This window comes from Oncorhynchus masou, chromosome 29 (genome assembly GCF_036934945.1).
Source record: "Oncorhynchus masou masou isolate Uvic2021 chromosome 29, UVic_Omas_1.1, whole genome shotgun sequence".
Taxonomy (NCBI): Eukaryota; Metazoa; Chordata; class Actinopteri; order Salmoniformes; family Salmonidae; genus Oncorhynchus; species Oncorhynchus masou.
The window spans coordinates 52994323-53010756 of NC_088240.1; the positions used below are offsets into that span (position 1 = coordinate 52994323).

General features: G+C 44.4%; 1 protein-coding gene across 1 annotated transcript in view; it reads left to right on the top strand.

The window, feature by feature from the left end:
- The first annotated feature begins 5119 nt into the window (after positions 1-5119).
- Positions 5120-16434, top strand: part of klhl32 (kelch-like family member 32) — a 44306-nt gene continuing 32991 nt past the window's right edge. Inside the window, exon 1 of the mRNA XM_064945280.1 lies at positions 5120-5312. The gene's annotated coding sequence lies outside the window, so the exon portion shown is untranslated. The remainder of the gene's footprint in view (positions 5313-16434) is intronic.

Sequence of the window (16434 nt, forward strand, 5' to 3'; positions counted from 1 at the left end):
ATCTCAACCACACTGCACACTGCCCTAACCCATCTGGACAAGAGGAATACCTATGTGAGAATGCTGTTCATTGACTACAGCTCAGCATTTAACACCATAGTACCCTCCAAACTCGTCATTAAGGTCGAGACCCTGGGTCTCGACCCCGCCCTGTGCAACTGGGTACTGGACTTCCTGACGGGCCGCCCCCAGGTGGTGAGGGTAGGTAACAACATCTCCACCCCGCTGATCCTCAACACTGGGGCCCCACAAGGGTGCGTTCTGAGCCCTCTCCTGTACTCCCTGTTCACCCACGACTGCGTGGCCATGCACGCCTCCAACTCAATCATCAAGTTTGCGGACGACACAACAGTGGTAGGCTTGATTACCAACAACGATGAGACGGCCTACAGGGAGGAGGTGAGGGCTCTCGGAGTGTGGTGTCAGGAAAATAACGATTGTGGACTTCAGGAAACAGCAGAGGGAACACCCCCCTATCCACATCGATGGAACAGTAGTGGAGAGGGTAGTAAGTTTTAAGTTCCTCGGCGTACACATCACAGACAAACTGAATTGGTCCACCCACACAGACAGCATCGTGAAGAAGGCGCAGCAGTGCCTCTTCAACCTCAGGAGGCTGAAGAAATTCGGCTTATCACCAAAAGCACTCACAAACTTCTACAGATGCACAATTGAGAGCATCCTGTCGGGTTGTATCACCACCTGGTACGGCAACTGCTCCGCCCACAACCACAAGGCTCTCCAGAGGGTAGTGAGGTCTGCACAACGCATCACCGGGGGCAAACTACCTGCCCTCCAGGACACCTACACCACCCGATGTCACAGGAAGGCCATAGAGATCATCAAGGACAACAACCACCCAAGCCACTGCCTGTTCACCCCGCTATCATCCAGAAGGCGAGGTCAGTACAGGTGCATCAAAGCTGGGACCGAGAGACTGAAAAACAGCTTCTATCTCAAGGCCATCAGACTGTTAAACAGCCACCACTAACATTGAGTGGCTGCTGCCAACACACTGACTCAACTCCAGCCACTTTAATAATGGGAATTGATGTAAAATACATCACTAGCCACTTTAAACAATGCTACTTAATATAATGTTTACATACCCTACATTATTAATCTCATATGTATATACTGTACTCGATACCATCTACTGCATCTTGCCTATGCCGCTCTGTACCGTCACTCATTCATATATCTTTATGTACATATTCTTTATCCCTTTACACTTGTGTGTATAAGGAAGTAGTTTTGGAATTGTTGGTTAGATTACTCATTGGTTATTACTGCATTGTCAGAACTAGAAGCACAAGCATTTCGCTACACTCGCATTAACATCTGCTAACCATGTGTATGTGACAAATAAATTTGATTTGATTTGATTTGAACAGTTGATGCTGTGTCTGTTATGTGTCTGTTACTTGAACTCCGTGAAGCATTTATTTGGGCTGCAATTTCTGAGGCTGGTAACTCTAACGAACTTATCCTTTTCCTGTGGTCATCATCACAAGAGCCATTTTCATCATCGCGCTTGATGGTTTTTGCGACTGAACTTGAAGAAACTTTCAAGTTCTTGAAATCTTCCGGATTGACTGACCTTCATGTCTTAAAGTAATGATGGACTGTGGTTTCAATTTTCTTATTTGAGCTGTTCTTGCCATAATATGGACTTGGTCTTTTACCAAATAGGTATATCTTCTGTATACCACCCCTACTTTCTCGCAACACAAGTCAAACGCATTAAGAAGGAAAGAAATTCCACAAATTAACCTTTAACAAGGTACACCTGTTAATTCAAATAACATTTTATTTGTCACATACAAATGGTTAGCAGATGTTATTTTGAGTGGAGTGAAATGCTTATGCTTCAAGATCTGACAGTGCAGCAGTATCTAACAGGTAAGATCCTTATTATTCTCTTTGTTTGGTTAGATCAGGGTCTGACTCGGGTGGGAAAGTCTATGTGTTCTATTTCTTTGTTTTTGGCCGAGTATGGTTCCCAATCAGAGGCAGCTGTCTATTGTTGTCTCTGATTGGGGATCATATATACGTTGTCATTTTCCTTTCGGGTTTTGTGGGATCTTGTTTTCTGTTTTGTGTTTTTCACCTGACAGAACTGTGCGCTTTCATTTTCACTTTTGTTATTTAGTTTGAGTGTTTTTGAATATTAAAATCATGAACACTTTCCACGCTGCGTCTTGGTATACTCATTCTACCACCAACGAGAGCCGTTACAGAAGATCCCACAAAAACGGACCAAGCAGCGTGGCCAGGAGGAGTGGACATGGGAAGAAATCCTGGATGGAGAAGGACCCTGGACGCGGGCCGGGGAGAATCGCCGTTCAAGGAAGCAGATGGAGGAAGCGAGAGAGGAACGGCGACGATACGAGGAATTAAGTCATCGACGGAAGCCCGAGAGGCAGCTCCAAAAATATTGTTTTGGGGGGGGCACACGGGGAGAATAGTACGGGGAGAATAGTACAATAGTACGCAAGTATAAACACCATGGGACGATGCAGCCGTCATTATGCTTAGGAAGGAGATGCGTTCTGTCTCCTAGAGATGAACGTACTTTGGTGTGAAAAGTGTAAATCAATCCCAGAACAACAGCAAAGGACCTTGTGAAGATGCTGGAGGAAACACCTGACAGCTGGGAAATGTACACATTAAGAGATATAGTTGTGTGTTTCCTGTCCTTCATGAGATCACCAACTGAAACACACTCGACATGACTGTCCCTTAAGTGTCCACGGACCGTTCCCACATTCTCAAAAATAGAAAAATTGTTTCATTCTCACATTTTTGGGGATTAGGAGATTCTCTCCCACAACGAGACCCGTAATCATCTGCGCAATACACGTGGCACGAAAGCCAAAACACCGGTACTCACACAACCAACGGGCATTGGAACAATAATCGACAACTTAATGGTGAAACAAAGGGCATTTATACAAATACATTCAGTGGGAATGGGGACCAGGTGTGCGTAATGACACAGTTCCGGAGGAATCCTTGATAGACATTTCTAAGTGACCCTAAACTTTTGAATGGTACTGTATGTAAAGATGTGTAGTAAGTAAAGCTAGTATTACTAAAGCATCATTTTAGGTGAACAAAAAAAAACTCCATACCAGCAGTGGCCAACCTTGCTCTACTGATGCCTGATCTACTGGGTGAGGAATCAGTCAAATTTATTTATAAAGCCATTTAAAAAAAATAATAATTATTGAACCTTTAATTAACTAGGCAAGTCAGTTGTTCACATCAGTAGATGTCACAACGTGCTATACAGAATCTATAAATAATCTAGCTAGCTAGCCTAGCTACAGTGCATTCTAAAAGTATTCAGACCCCTTGACTTTTCCCATATTTTGTTAAATTACAGCCTTATTTAAAAATTGATGAAATAGTTTTTCCCTCATCAATCTACACACAACACCCCATAATGACAAAGCAAAAACATTTTTTTAGACATTTTTGCAAATGTATTAATATAAAAAAACTGATATCAGTTTACTTTGTTGAAGCACCTTCGGCAGTGATTACAGCCTCGAGTCTTCTTCGGTATGACTCTTCAAGCTTGGCACACCTGTATTTGGTGAGTTTCTCCCATTCTTCTCTGAAGATCCTCTCAAGCTCTGTCAGGTTGGATGGGGAGCATCGCTGCACAGCTATTTTCAGGTCTCTCCAGAGATGTCCAATCGGGTTCAAGTCCAGGCTCTGGCTGGGCCACTCATGGACATTCAGAGACTTGTCCCAAAGCCAAAGCCAATCCTGCATTGTCTTGGTTTTGTGCTTAGGGTCGTTGTCCTGCCCCCCTCCTCCTCCTGAGGTCTTGAGCGCTCTGGAAAGGTTTTAATCAATGATCTTTCTGTACTTTGCTCTGTTCATCTTTCCCTTGATCCTGACTAGTCTCCCTGCTGCCACCACCGTGCTTCACCGTAGGAATGGTATTGGCCAGGTGATGAGCGGTGCCTGGTTTTCTCTGGACGTGACGCTTGGCATTCAGGCCAAAGAGTTCAATCTTGGTTTCATCAGACCAGGGAATCTTGTTTCTCATAGTCTGAGAGTCCAATAGGTGCTCCAAGCAGGCTTTCATGTGCCTTTTACTGAGGGTGGCTTCCGTCTGGCCACTCTACCATAAAGGCCTGATTGGTGGAGTGCTGCAGAGATGGTTGTCCTTCTGGAAGGTTCTTCCAACTTCGGAACTCTGTCAGAGTGACCATCAGGTTCTTGGTTACCTCCCTGACCAAGGCCCTTCTCCCCCGATTTCTCAGTTTGGCCAGGAGGCCAGTTCTAGGTTGGGCTGTCAGCTCCTTCTCCAAACACAGAGTTCTAGGCTAAATAAGTAAATGGGTTGACATTATTTTGGAGACTAAATAAACTGGTAATTAGCATAGGCCTTACTATTCAAACACACTGCAGTGAATGTTGTATTGGACATAAAGACTTACCAATTTCGATAGGCCCCATTTCTTAGCCTGGTTTCCAGTCTGTTTCTGCTCTATTGCCAACTCTTTATGGAATGTTTAGCTTCACAATGACAACAGAGTAGGCTAGAGGACCACAATGGAAACAACTCGACTAACCTGTTCCCCGCACATTAACTCGGTACCTGTACCCCCTGTACATAGCCTCCTTACTGTTATGTCATTTTCTTATTTTTTTTTACAACTTTTGTTTATTTAGTAAATATTTTCTTAACTCTATTTCTTGAACTGCATTGTTGGTTAAGGGCTTGTAATGGGCATTCCACAGTAAGGTCTACTACACCTGTTGTATTCGGGCACATTTGACAAATACAATTTGATTTAAAGTATTTACTTTTTTGTGTGTATATAATCATCCCCACTGTAGGCATATGTAAATGCCTGGTTTAAAATTTTCATGTATTTTAAATGGTAAAATCAAATTTAAAAATCTATTAAAATCAAGAGCACAAACTGGGACCATTTCTCGATTGGGCCCATAGACTATCACTAGCCTATAAAATATAACGGCTAAGCCCCATAACCTACTAGACGTATTCATACAGCAATTCTACCACTTGATGGCGCTGTATACCACATGACCGAATGCATGTGACCACATCAAGAGGAGGGGTTTGAATGTGACAATTTAGCTAATACAATGTAACCATCTCAAGTGTCCAAGACAACTGACTGTAAAACAGCAGACCAACTTGTTTACCAGCACTCGTTTCAACTGCTCACCACAAATGCAACACGAACGGATATCAAATGGGAGAAAACAGATTGTCAACAAAACGGAACCGCTGAGGGGACAGGGCCAGAGAACAGTCGTATGAGGTGCGTAAGCTCGTTGGGTGTGCATCATCAGGAGAATCTTACTGCATACGTGGTTTGGGTGGTTATTAAATGCGAGAAGTGCATATTTATACCGGAAATATGTTTTGGGTTCAATTCGGAGTTTATACGGTCAGGACACTTTAGAGAGACCGGGGTTTATCCCAAATACCCCGTGTTTTTTTCTCTCTCTCGGCCGAACGATCCGCTGCCTTGTTGCTAGGAAACGTTTGACAGCTCTGATATTTAAGAGGGGATGACCAAGGCCTGCGGACTCCTCGGCTGAAACGGGCTCAAGCGGCACTGATTAAATACTCACCACCGCCGGCCTGCTTCTATTTAATCTACCAGCGCGTACTTTTCATGCGATGTCAATTGTAGGCTACGTTATCCATGTATAAACATGGCCATATCGTGTTAACCATCAAACATCGTTCAATTCGCGAGTCATGTATGGACATTATGTTTGGCAATAAAATATGGTACAGCAAAGTAGGTTAGCATATATCCAACCTAGGCTACTTGTCCAACGCTTGAAAAACGAGAAGTGGCATTTTCACTGGAGCAGCATAAAAGGCAGGTATTGGACAGGACAGATGTGTAATGTGGTATCCCGTCACTCTCTCTCTCGTTCTCTTGATTCCTATGGTCATGCATCTGAAGGTCACTCCGTGAACCAGTGGTGTAGACAAAAATCTATTGGTGGCAGGACCAGCAAAAAAATGTAGGTGGGCCAAAATTGAGGCACTCAGATAATCATTAAATTATCACAAATGCATAGCGTATCCTACCTTAATGTAATCGATCGCACACAACAAGCCATCTGACGTGATTTCACATTACAGGCCAAATAGTATTGTAGGCTTTGTAAATCCATGACTCTTGCATTTTAACATGATTTATCAATGATTTGATGGCAATGCAAGGACATGTACCTCCTGCAATGCAGCATGTGGCAGCCAAAATTACTATGTCCACCCTGTTGCCACATGGAGATGTGCCCTTCCACATTATTCCGAGCAACAAAGCTGAGCTCTCTTGGACAATGTTTCCCTAAAGAACAATCCCTTTGATATTCACCCCCAGCTGATGTACGACCTAGTACACTTGAAAAAAACAGGTGTCAACATCTTTGCTAGGAAACTGAAAGAAACTGCTCTGGGACAAAGCAAAAACCAAAATAAGAGGAACTCTGCCATACATGCTCCAAGATCATGACCATCAGCCACCCAGAGAGACCAGCACCACTCCACCCTACACAATCGGGCCCCATCCAGAGAGGCCAACACCAGCCCGCACCATTGGGCCCCTTCCAGAGTGGACAGCATCCCTTACCTCACTACCCACCCATATGCTAACAGGAAAACACCCTAGTCAGAAGAGACCAACAGTCCAGCAAGACATCTATGCAGAAGTGTCACCCTGCTGCAGCTGAACTTAACCAGATAAGGCATCTGCTGAACATTATCTGCAATAAAATCAGAAATAGAATTTGTTATTGTGAGAAATACAATGATTAGAAATACAGCGTATTATAATGATTTCAGTTTTATATAAGCTACCCAGGAAAGGGTTTTATATATATATATATATATATTACTACACAAACAACATAAGAGGATAAAAAACAAAAGAATAACAAGAAAAACGAGCAAACTGAATTATTAAAAATAAAAAAAGTACCCTAAGTAAAAGCAAAGCTAAAAAGGTGTCTCTTTTAAATGTGTCCACAGTTTCAGATTCTCTGGCAGGCTATTCCAGAGGCTGGGGGCATAGTAACTAAGGGCTACCTTTCCATGCCTCTTGGTCCTAGGTTTTGGGATAGCTAAAATGCCAGTGCCAGAGGACCTGAGCTACCTACTGGGTACATAACTCAATAGCATGACTGATATGTATTGGGGTGCACAATTGTGGGATGATTTAAAAACCAATTAGAATGATCTTAAAATGTATTCTAAAATGCACAGGCAGCCAGTGCAGAGACTTTGAAACCAGTGTAATGTGTGTAGCATTCTGTATGTTTGGCAGTTAACCAATGGCTTTCTTGGTTAGACCAGACAGGAGAGCATTAACGTAGTCAAGCCTGCTTGTAATAAAATCTTGGATGAGTCAGAAATGGCTCTGGTGATACAGAAATGTAAAGCTGTGTATCGTCTAGGTAGCAGTGAAAATCAATGCCATGCTTTCTAATAATGCTGCCAAGGGGTAACATACAGTTGAAGTCAGATGTTTACATACAGCTTAGCCAAATACATTTAAACTCAGTTTTTCACAATTCCTGACATTTAATCCTAGTAAAAATTCCCTGTCTTAGGTCAGTTAGGATCACCACTTTATTTTAAGAAAGTGAAATGTCAGAATATTAGCAGATTGAATTATTTATTTCAGCTTTTATTTCTTTCATCACATTCCCAGTGGGTCAGAAGTTTACTTACACTCAATTAATATTTGGTAGAATTGCCTTTAAATAGTTTGACTCAAACGTTTCATGTAGCCTTCCACAAGCTTCCCACAATAAGTTGGGGGAATATTGGCCCATTCCTCCTGACAGAGATGGTGTAACTGAGTCAGGTTTGTAGGCCTCCTTGCTCGCACACACTTTCTCAGTTCTGCCCACATATTTTCTATAGGATTGAGGTCAGGGCTTTGTGATGGCCACTCCAATACCTTGACTTTGTTGTCCTTAAGCCATTTTGCCACAACTTTGGAAGTATGCTTGGGGTCATTGTCCATTTGGAAGACCCAATTTGCAACCAAGCTTTAACTTCCTGACTGATGTATTACAATGTTGCTTCAATATATCCGCATAATTTTCCTTCTCATGATGCCATTTATTTTGTGAAGTGCACCAAACCCTCCTGCAGCAAAGCATCCCCACAACATGGTGCTGCCAACCCCGTGCTTCACGGTTAGGATGGTGTTGTTCGGCTTGCAAGCCTCCTCCTTTTTCCTCAGAACATAACGATGGTCATTATGGCCAAACAGTTCTATTTTTGTTTCGTCAGACCAGAGGACATTTCTCCAAAAAGTACGATCTTTGTCCCCATGTGCAGTTGCAAACTGTAGCCTGGCTTTTTTATGGCGATTTTGGAGCAGTGGCTTCTTCCTTGCTGAGCGGCCTTTCAGGTTATGTCGATATAGGACTTGATTTACTGTGGACATAGATACTTTTGTATCTGTTTCATTCAGCATCTTCACAAGGTCCTTTGCTGTGGTTTCGGGATTGATTTGCTCTTTTCGCACCAAAGTACGTTCATCTCTAGAAGACAGAACCCGTCTCCTTCCTGAGTGGTATAACGGCTGCGTGGTCCCATGATGTTTATACTTGCGTACTATTGTTTGTACAGATGAACGTGGTACCTTCAGGCATTTGGAAATTTTGCTCCCAAGGATGAACCAGACTTGTGGAGGCCTACAATTATTTTTCTGAGGTCTTGGCTGATTTCTTTTGATTTTTCTCATGATGTCAAGCAAAGGTGCACTGCGTTTGAAGGTGGGCCTTGAAATACATCAAAAGGTACACCTCCAATTGACTCAAATAATGTCAATTAGCCTATCAGAAGCTTGTAAAGCCATGACATCATTTTCTGGAATTTTCCATGCTGTTTAATGGCACAGTTAACTTAGTGTATGTGAATGTCTGACCCACTGGAATTGTGATACAGTGAATGTAAAAAAAATCTGTAGCAACTTCAGAGGTAAGATAGCATTTCTTAATAATGCGTTCATTATTACCCTGTGCTATGGGCAACAAGGTAGTGAAAAATCCACTGTGGTGATCAGATAAAGCAACATCAACAATATAGGATATGTCAATAGAAAACCCCTTTGGTAATAACCAGGTCCAGAGTATGGCCACAGTTATGGGTAGGCCAGGTCACTTGTTGGATAAAGTCCACAGAGCTCAAAAGATTTATAAATTCAATGGCCTTGAGGTCAGTCTCTCTGTCAACATGAATATTGAAGTCACCCAACACAATGATTTTATCATAGTTCTCAAGGACAGTAGTTCAGAGAAATCAGTAAAGAAATTGGGGCAGTACTTTGGTATACAGGGTTATAGCCAGCACTGGTGGCTGACATTTAAACAGTATAGCATGATGCTCCAAAGAACCAAAGCCAAATTAAATGTCTTTGCAGCTGAGAGCATTAGTAAAAATAGAGGCTGTCCCCCGACCCTTTTCCATTTTCTGATAGTATAAAAATCTGTGGTCTGGGGGGAGGCTTCAATAAGAGTGGCACTACACTCTGAAGACATCCGTGTTTTTGTGAGGAACATGCAATCAACTTTGCGCTCAGTAATGAGGTCATTCACTAGAAAGGTTTTACTAGTGATTTCTCTAACATTTTAAAAGCTCCATATTCAATGAGTGTAGGCCACTCTGCCCCTGAAAGGTAACCAATGGAATAACAACCAAATTATGAACATTAAGGCCACGTTTTCTGTCAGTCTCTAATCGATCAGAATGGTAGGATATGACAATTTGTATAAACTCACTAGAAGGTGGTGTTAGAGGAACATAAATTAGGTTACTCACAATAACCATAGTGTCATTTCTACAGGAGTTGATATGCTTTCCAAGTCTTCTATTGTTTATTCTGACAGGGAGGACTGCAAGCACTACCAGACCCTGTCAGTCGGTCTCTAAAATAGTTTGTGATGTCACTGGAAATAATCCTGGAACCCCTGCGGTTAGGATGAGTCCCGTCTCTTTTTTAAAAATGTTTGAAAGTTTCTTCAGGTACTCGTTTAGAGCAACGAGTCGGCTGAAATGTTCCCAAACCCTTCCGATAGCACGGGAGGGGGAAGGAGATAATTATTCTCTTCCCTGTGCTAGCGAGGTGTTAAAAATATATATTTGTAGTCCTCCTTCAGTTCCTCAGATCGCCTAAAGTGAAGGTCATTTAAAACCTACGTGAATGTGCCTCCTGAGTGGAGCAACTGTCTAAGGCACTGCATCGGCGTTACTATAGCCCGGGGTTCAATCCCAGGCTGTGCCATTACCGGCCGTGACCGGGAGTCCCATAGGGTGGCACACAATTGGCCCAGCGTCGTCCGGGTTAGGCTAGGGTTTGAGGGTTTGACAGGGGGAGCTTTACTTGGCTCATCGTGCTCAAGGAACTCCTTGTGGCAAGCCTGTAGGCTGACCTCGTCGTCAGTTGAACAGTGTTTCCTCCGACACATTGGTACAGCTGGCTTCCGGGATTAGCGAGCAGGTGTTAAGAAGCGCAGTTTGGCAGGTCATGCCTCAGAGGACCCATCACTCGACTTTCGCCTGTCCCGAGCCAGTTGGGGAGTTGCAGCGATGAGACAAGATCGTAATCACGAAATTCTGATGGTGTCGGAAACAACAGGAAGGTTGAAGATGGCCCAAGACCCTTCTGTCTTGAGTCAGCAACCTCCTGAACTGTGGTGGCCATGGGGGAAGGGTGCCACTAGGCGGCCACCGGCTGGTGGTATACTCCCAGGATCCGTGCTGATTCCCGGGGCTGGTAGGTCCGTCTCAAGTGGGCCAAAACTTTGATAGCTGGATTAGATCTTCTCGGATAGATGAAGGGTGGCCAGACTGCCTTACCTATCTCCTATGCCTTGCGAGTGTCCAGTCTCACATGAGCTGCAGAGTTGAGCTTAACAGATCAACTCCACCCGACTCAACAGCTTTGCTATAGGAGGCATTTATAACTGAGATTCGGTTTGCCTGGGCTACAGCAAGGTGGTGTACTTAGAAAGCAGGTTATCCTTTTCTCACAGCCCAGCGAGCAGTCGGAGGATCTCTTGGGGGAGTGCTCGTCCTCTTTTTCTGCTTGATGGTGGTGCATATACCATCACCATCATTAAGTTTGCTGATGACACAACAGTGGTAGGCCTGATCACCGACAACGATGAGACGACCTATAGGGAGGAGGTCAGAGAACTGGCTATGCGGTGCCAGGACAACAACCTCTCCCTCAACGTGATCAAGACAAAGGAGATGATGGTGGACTACAGAAAAAGAGGACCGAGCACTCCCCATTCTCATCGACGAGGCTGCAGTGGAGCAGGTTGAGAGTTTCAAGTTCCTTGGTGTCCACATAACCAACAAACTAACATGGTCCAAGCACACCAAGACAGTAGTGAAGAGGGCATGACAAAACCTATTCCCCCTCAGGAGACTGAAAAGATTTGGCAGAGGTCCTCAGATCCTCAAAAGATTCTACAGCTGCACCATCGAGAGCATCCTGACTTGTTGCATCACTGTCTGATATGGCAACTGCTCGGCCTCCGACTGCAAAGCACAGAGGGTAATGTGTATAGCCCAGTACATAACTAGGGCCAAGCTTCCTATCATCCTGGACCTCTATACCAGCTGGTGTCAGAGAAAGGCCCAAAAAATTGTCAGTCTCGAGCCACCCTAGTTATAGACTGTTCTCTCTGCTACCACACGGCAAGATGTCGTAGTGCCAAGTCTAGGTCCAAGAAGCTTCTAAACAGCTTCTACCCGCAAGCCATAAGATTCCTGAGCAGCTAATCAAATGGCTATTATTTGCATTGCCCCCCCCCTCCCTTCTACGCTGGTGCTACTCTCTGTTATTATCTATGCATAGTCACTTTAATAATTCTACCTACATGTACATATTGCCTCAATTACATTGACTTTGTACCGGTACCCCCTGTATATAGCCCCGCTATTGTTATTTACTGCTGCTCTTTAATTATTTGTTATTCTTATCTCTTACTTTTTTTGTGTTGGTATTTTCTTAAAATTGCATTGTTGGTTAAGGGCTTGTAAGTAAGCATTTCACTGTTCACTGTTGTATTCAGCGCATGTGACAAATACAATTTGATTTGATTTAGTGCTGACAAATCCCTGTCCAGTTTTCAGTTACACCTCATCTCCATCTTGTGATTGTGTGGAAATCATCTCACACTAAAGCATTTGTGCCCAGCCGTGGATGAAAACACCAGTGGGCTAGCACTGCTAGCGTTAGCCTGCTTCGTTTTCATGACGGCTAGCAACCACCTGCTACTTAACAGGAATCCGGAACACAAACATTCAGTCCCAGCCTTAAAGGCTAACTGCGTCTCAGAATCCATAGCAATAACTTTAGCTATGATTTAAAAGAGAACTATTTCATAAAAACAACAAACCGTGTGTAGACAGTACACTGTTCTGTTGCGTGTACTGATTATGTATGTAGCCTCAAACAAAGTTCATGGAATTAGTCATTTGCTAATCTTAGATAATATCAATATTTAGTATGAGACATTTCCGAGACTCACTTTTACAGCACCTTCGATGATACAGCAGTAGGAATACAAAGATATAATATCTATAAAATGTCTACGGGGGAGGTGTTGCTGTATATATTCCGAGCCATATTCCTTTAAAGCTCAGAGAGGATCTGATGACAAAATTTAAGTAGAAGGGCTGTGGTTGCAGGTTCACCTGCCTCATCTGAAGCCTCTTCTTTCAGGGTGCTGCTATAGGCCACCAAGTGCACCAAGCGCTCAAGAGGAACTGTGACTAATAACTGTAACACGACCCAGGTTAATCACTCAACCAACTAGAGTCTATTCTAATAGTGTTCAAACACCACAGGGAACTGTTTCTGAGGAACAGGGGTATTCAGTGGCTCCAGGAGAGGGTGATGGACTCTCTTTCAAACACCCGACCCACTCCTGTGCCCTCAGAGCCAGCTCCACTGGGACACGCCTCACCTGTGTCTCGTGGGACACCAGGAGTACGGCGCAGATCACAGCGTAGTCACACGGCTCCTGATAGACCGACGCTGTAGTTGAGACTCGGCGACTCATGGTGTTTTTGAAAAGCAGACATAGTTGAAAGAATAGTTGTCTTTGTTTGTTTACAGTTGCAGTCACACTAGCACAAGTTCTTAAGTATTGTGAGGAAAAGAAAAGGAAACACTGTTGTTGTTGACGTGTATGCTTAATTTCAATCCCCCTGCGAGTAAAAATACATTAAGGGGAGAGTAGTGTTATGGTGTGGACGCTATATAAATAATTCCTACTGAGTAGGTGGTGTACTTAACTGAAATATAGTAGTATTACTATTCATGGGAGCATGGCTATTATGGACATTGGTGTTTATCTGGCTGTTGAAGGAATTCTAAATTCCTCTGTATTGTTTCCCAATCAGAATTAATTACTCTGTCAATTCTTTCGAATGGTTTGTAAGACCCATTATTTTTATAAGAATGGACAGAGCCCCGGTCTTAAAAGTCAGGTAACAGCGTTTAATTCAAGAGAGTACTGGCCCAAAATACAAAGAACATTACATTTTAAAGAGAAGATAAAAATGACGTCATCAGTTCTCACACTCTCACCGATCCACACAACAGCGCAGTGTCTTCAGGTCTGGAGATTGTCTCCTACTCCCCTCATAAAGCAAACATTCCAATCTGTCTAAAAGACACTCTCCTCCACTACTGGAACATCAAAGAACATTCTTATCTGTCTAAAGAGATATACCCTCCTTCTCCCTTAAACCCACAAGGTACAGACAATTAATTCGTTTTACCTACATTTTCAGTCCTAGTTTAACCAAAAACCCATACATTTCATACCATAACATAATAGTATTAAAACTTTGGTTCCGGGTTGGAGCGAGCGGTCGCATCTACACTTCGGTCCGCATGTAGTATAACTTTTCATTACATTTTCATTACATTTCATTATAGTACAATGGTTTGATTTGTCTAATCTTAGCAATTTCTTCTTAGCTAGCTACATAGCCGTCTTTGTATCAAAGATAATTGCGTAATTATCATATTTCGTCGTCCTAACGTAGTCTACACTGCTATCTGCCCAGCAGCTAGCTAAGCAGCTAGCTGACGTCCACCGTCCACCAGCACTGTAGAAACTATTACACTCAACTGAACGACTCGATTAGTGTAGTGTTAGCTAGCTACATAGTTGTCTTTGCTGTCTTCGTATCCAAGATAATTGTGTAGTTTAGAGTGTGTAGACTTAGAGTGATTATCTTAATTTACCGAGGTTAGCTAGCCAGCTATTTGTCGTCCTTAACGTAGGAGATACTGCTAGCTAGCTAGCCAACCTCTACCGAATAGAACTTCAACTACCTGGTCAACATTCCGCTTCGCTCCACAGGTAGTATCACATTTTCATTTCACTTCATTACAGTACAACGGTTTGATTTGTTTGATCATAGCTAGCTAGCTACATAGCCGTCTTTGTATCTAAGACAATTGTGTAGCCTAGAGCGATTTTCTAGGTTAGCTAGCCAGCTATTGTCGTTCTTTTAACGTAACGTAACGCAATCAACACTGCTAGCTAGCCTGCTAGCCCCCGAATAGCAGCACTGTAGAAACTATTACACTCGACGGAACGACTTGATTAGTGTAGTGTCAACAACGCAGCCACTGCCAGCTAGCCTACAAAGTCAACAACGCAGCCACTGCCAGCTAGCCTACTCCAGCAGTACTGTATCATTTCAATCATTTTAGTCAATAAGATTCTTGCTACGTAAGCTTAACTTTCTGAACATTCGAGACGTGTAGTCCACTTGTCATTCCAATCTCCTTTGCATTAGCGTAGCCTCTTCTGTAGCCTGTCAACTATGTGTCTATCTATCCCTGTTCTCTCCTCTCTGCACAGACCATACAAACGCTCCACACCGCGTGGCCGCGGCCACCCTAATCTGGTGGTCCCAGCGCGCACGACCCACGTCGAGTTCCAGGTCTCCGGTAGCCTCTGGAACTGCCGATCTGCGGCCAACAAGGCAGAGTTCATCTCAGCCTATGCCTCCCTCCAGTCCCTCGACTTCTTGGCACTGACGGAAACATGGATCACCACAGATAACACTGCTACTCCTACTGCTCTCTCTTCGTCCGCCCACGTGTTCTCGCACACCCCGAGAGCTTCTGGTCAGCGGGGTGGTGGCACCGGGATCCTCATCTGTCCCAAGTGGTCATTCTCTCTTTCTCCCCTTACCCATCTGTCTATCGCCTCCTTTGAATTCCATGCTGTCACAGTTACCAGCCCTTTCAAGCTTAACATCCTTATCATTTATCGCCCTCCAGGTTCCCTTGGAGAGTTCATCAATGAGCTTGATGCCTTGATAAGCTCCTTTCCTGAGGACGGCTCACCTCTCACAGTCCTGGGCGACTTTAACCTCCCCACGTCTACCTTTGACTCATTCCTCTCTGCCTCCTTCTTTCCACTCCTCTCCTCTTTTGACCTCACCCTCTCACCTTCCCCCCTACTCACAAGGCAGGCAATACGCTCGACCTCATCTTTACTAGATGCTGTTCTTCCACTAACCTCATTGCAACTCCCCTCCAAGTCTCCGACCACTACCTTGTATCCTTTTCCCTCTCGCTCTCATCCAACACTTCCCACACTGCCCCTACTCGGATGGTATCGCGCCGTCCCAACCTTCGCTCTCTCTCCCCCGCTACTCTCTCCTCTTCCATCCTATCATCTCTTCCCTCTGCTCATACCTTCTCCAACCTATCTCCTGATTCTGCCTCCTCAACCTTCCTCTCTTCCCTTTCTGCATCCTTTGACTCTCTATGTCCCCTATCCTCCAGGCCGGCTCGGTCCTCCCCTCCCGCTCCGTGGCTCGACGACTCATTGCGAGCTCACAGAACAGGGCTCCGGGCAGCCGAGCGGAAATGGGGGAAAACTCGCCTCCCTGCGGACCTGGCATCCTTTCACTCCCTCCTCTCTACATTTTCCTCCTCTGTCTCTGCTGCTAAAGCCACTTTCTACCACTCTAAATTCCAAGCATCTGCCTCTAACCCTAGGAAGCTCTTTGCCACCTTCTCCTCCCTCCTGAATCCTCCTCCCCCTCCCCCCCTCCTCCCTCTCTGCAGATGACTTCGTCAACCATTTTGAAAAGAAGGTCGACGACATCCGATCCTCGTTTGCTAAGTCAAACGACACCGCTGGTTCTGCTCACACTGCCCTACCCTGTGCTCTGACCTCTTTCTCCCCTCTCTCTCCAGATGAAATCTCGCTTCTTGTGACGGCCGGCCGCCCAACAACCTGCCCGCTTGACCCTATCCCCTCCTCTCTTCTCCAGACCATTTCCGGAGACCTTCTCCCTTACCTCACCTCGCTCATCAACTCATCCCTGACCGCTGGCTACGTCCCTTCCGTCTT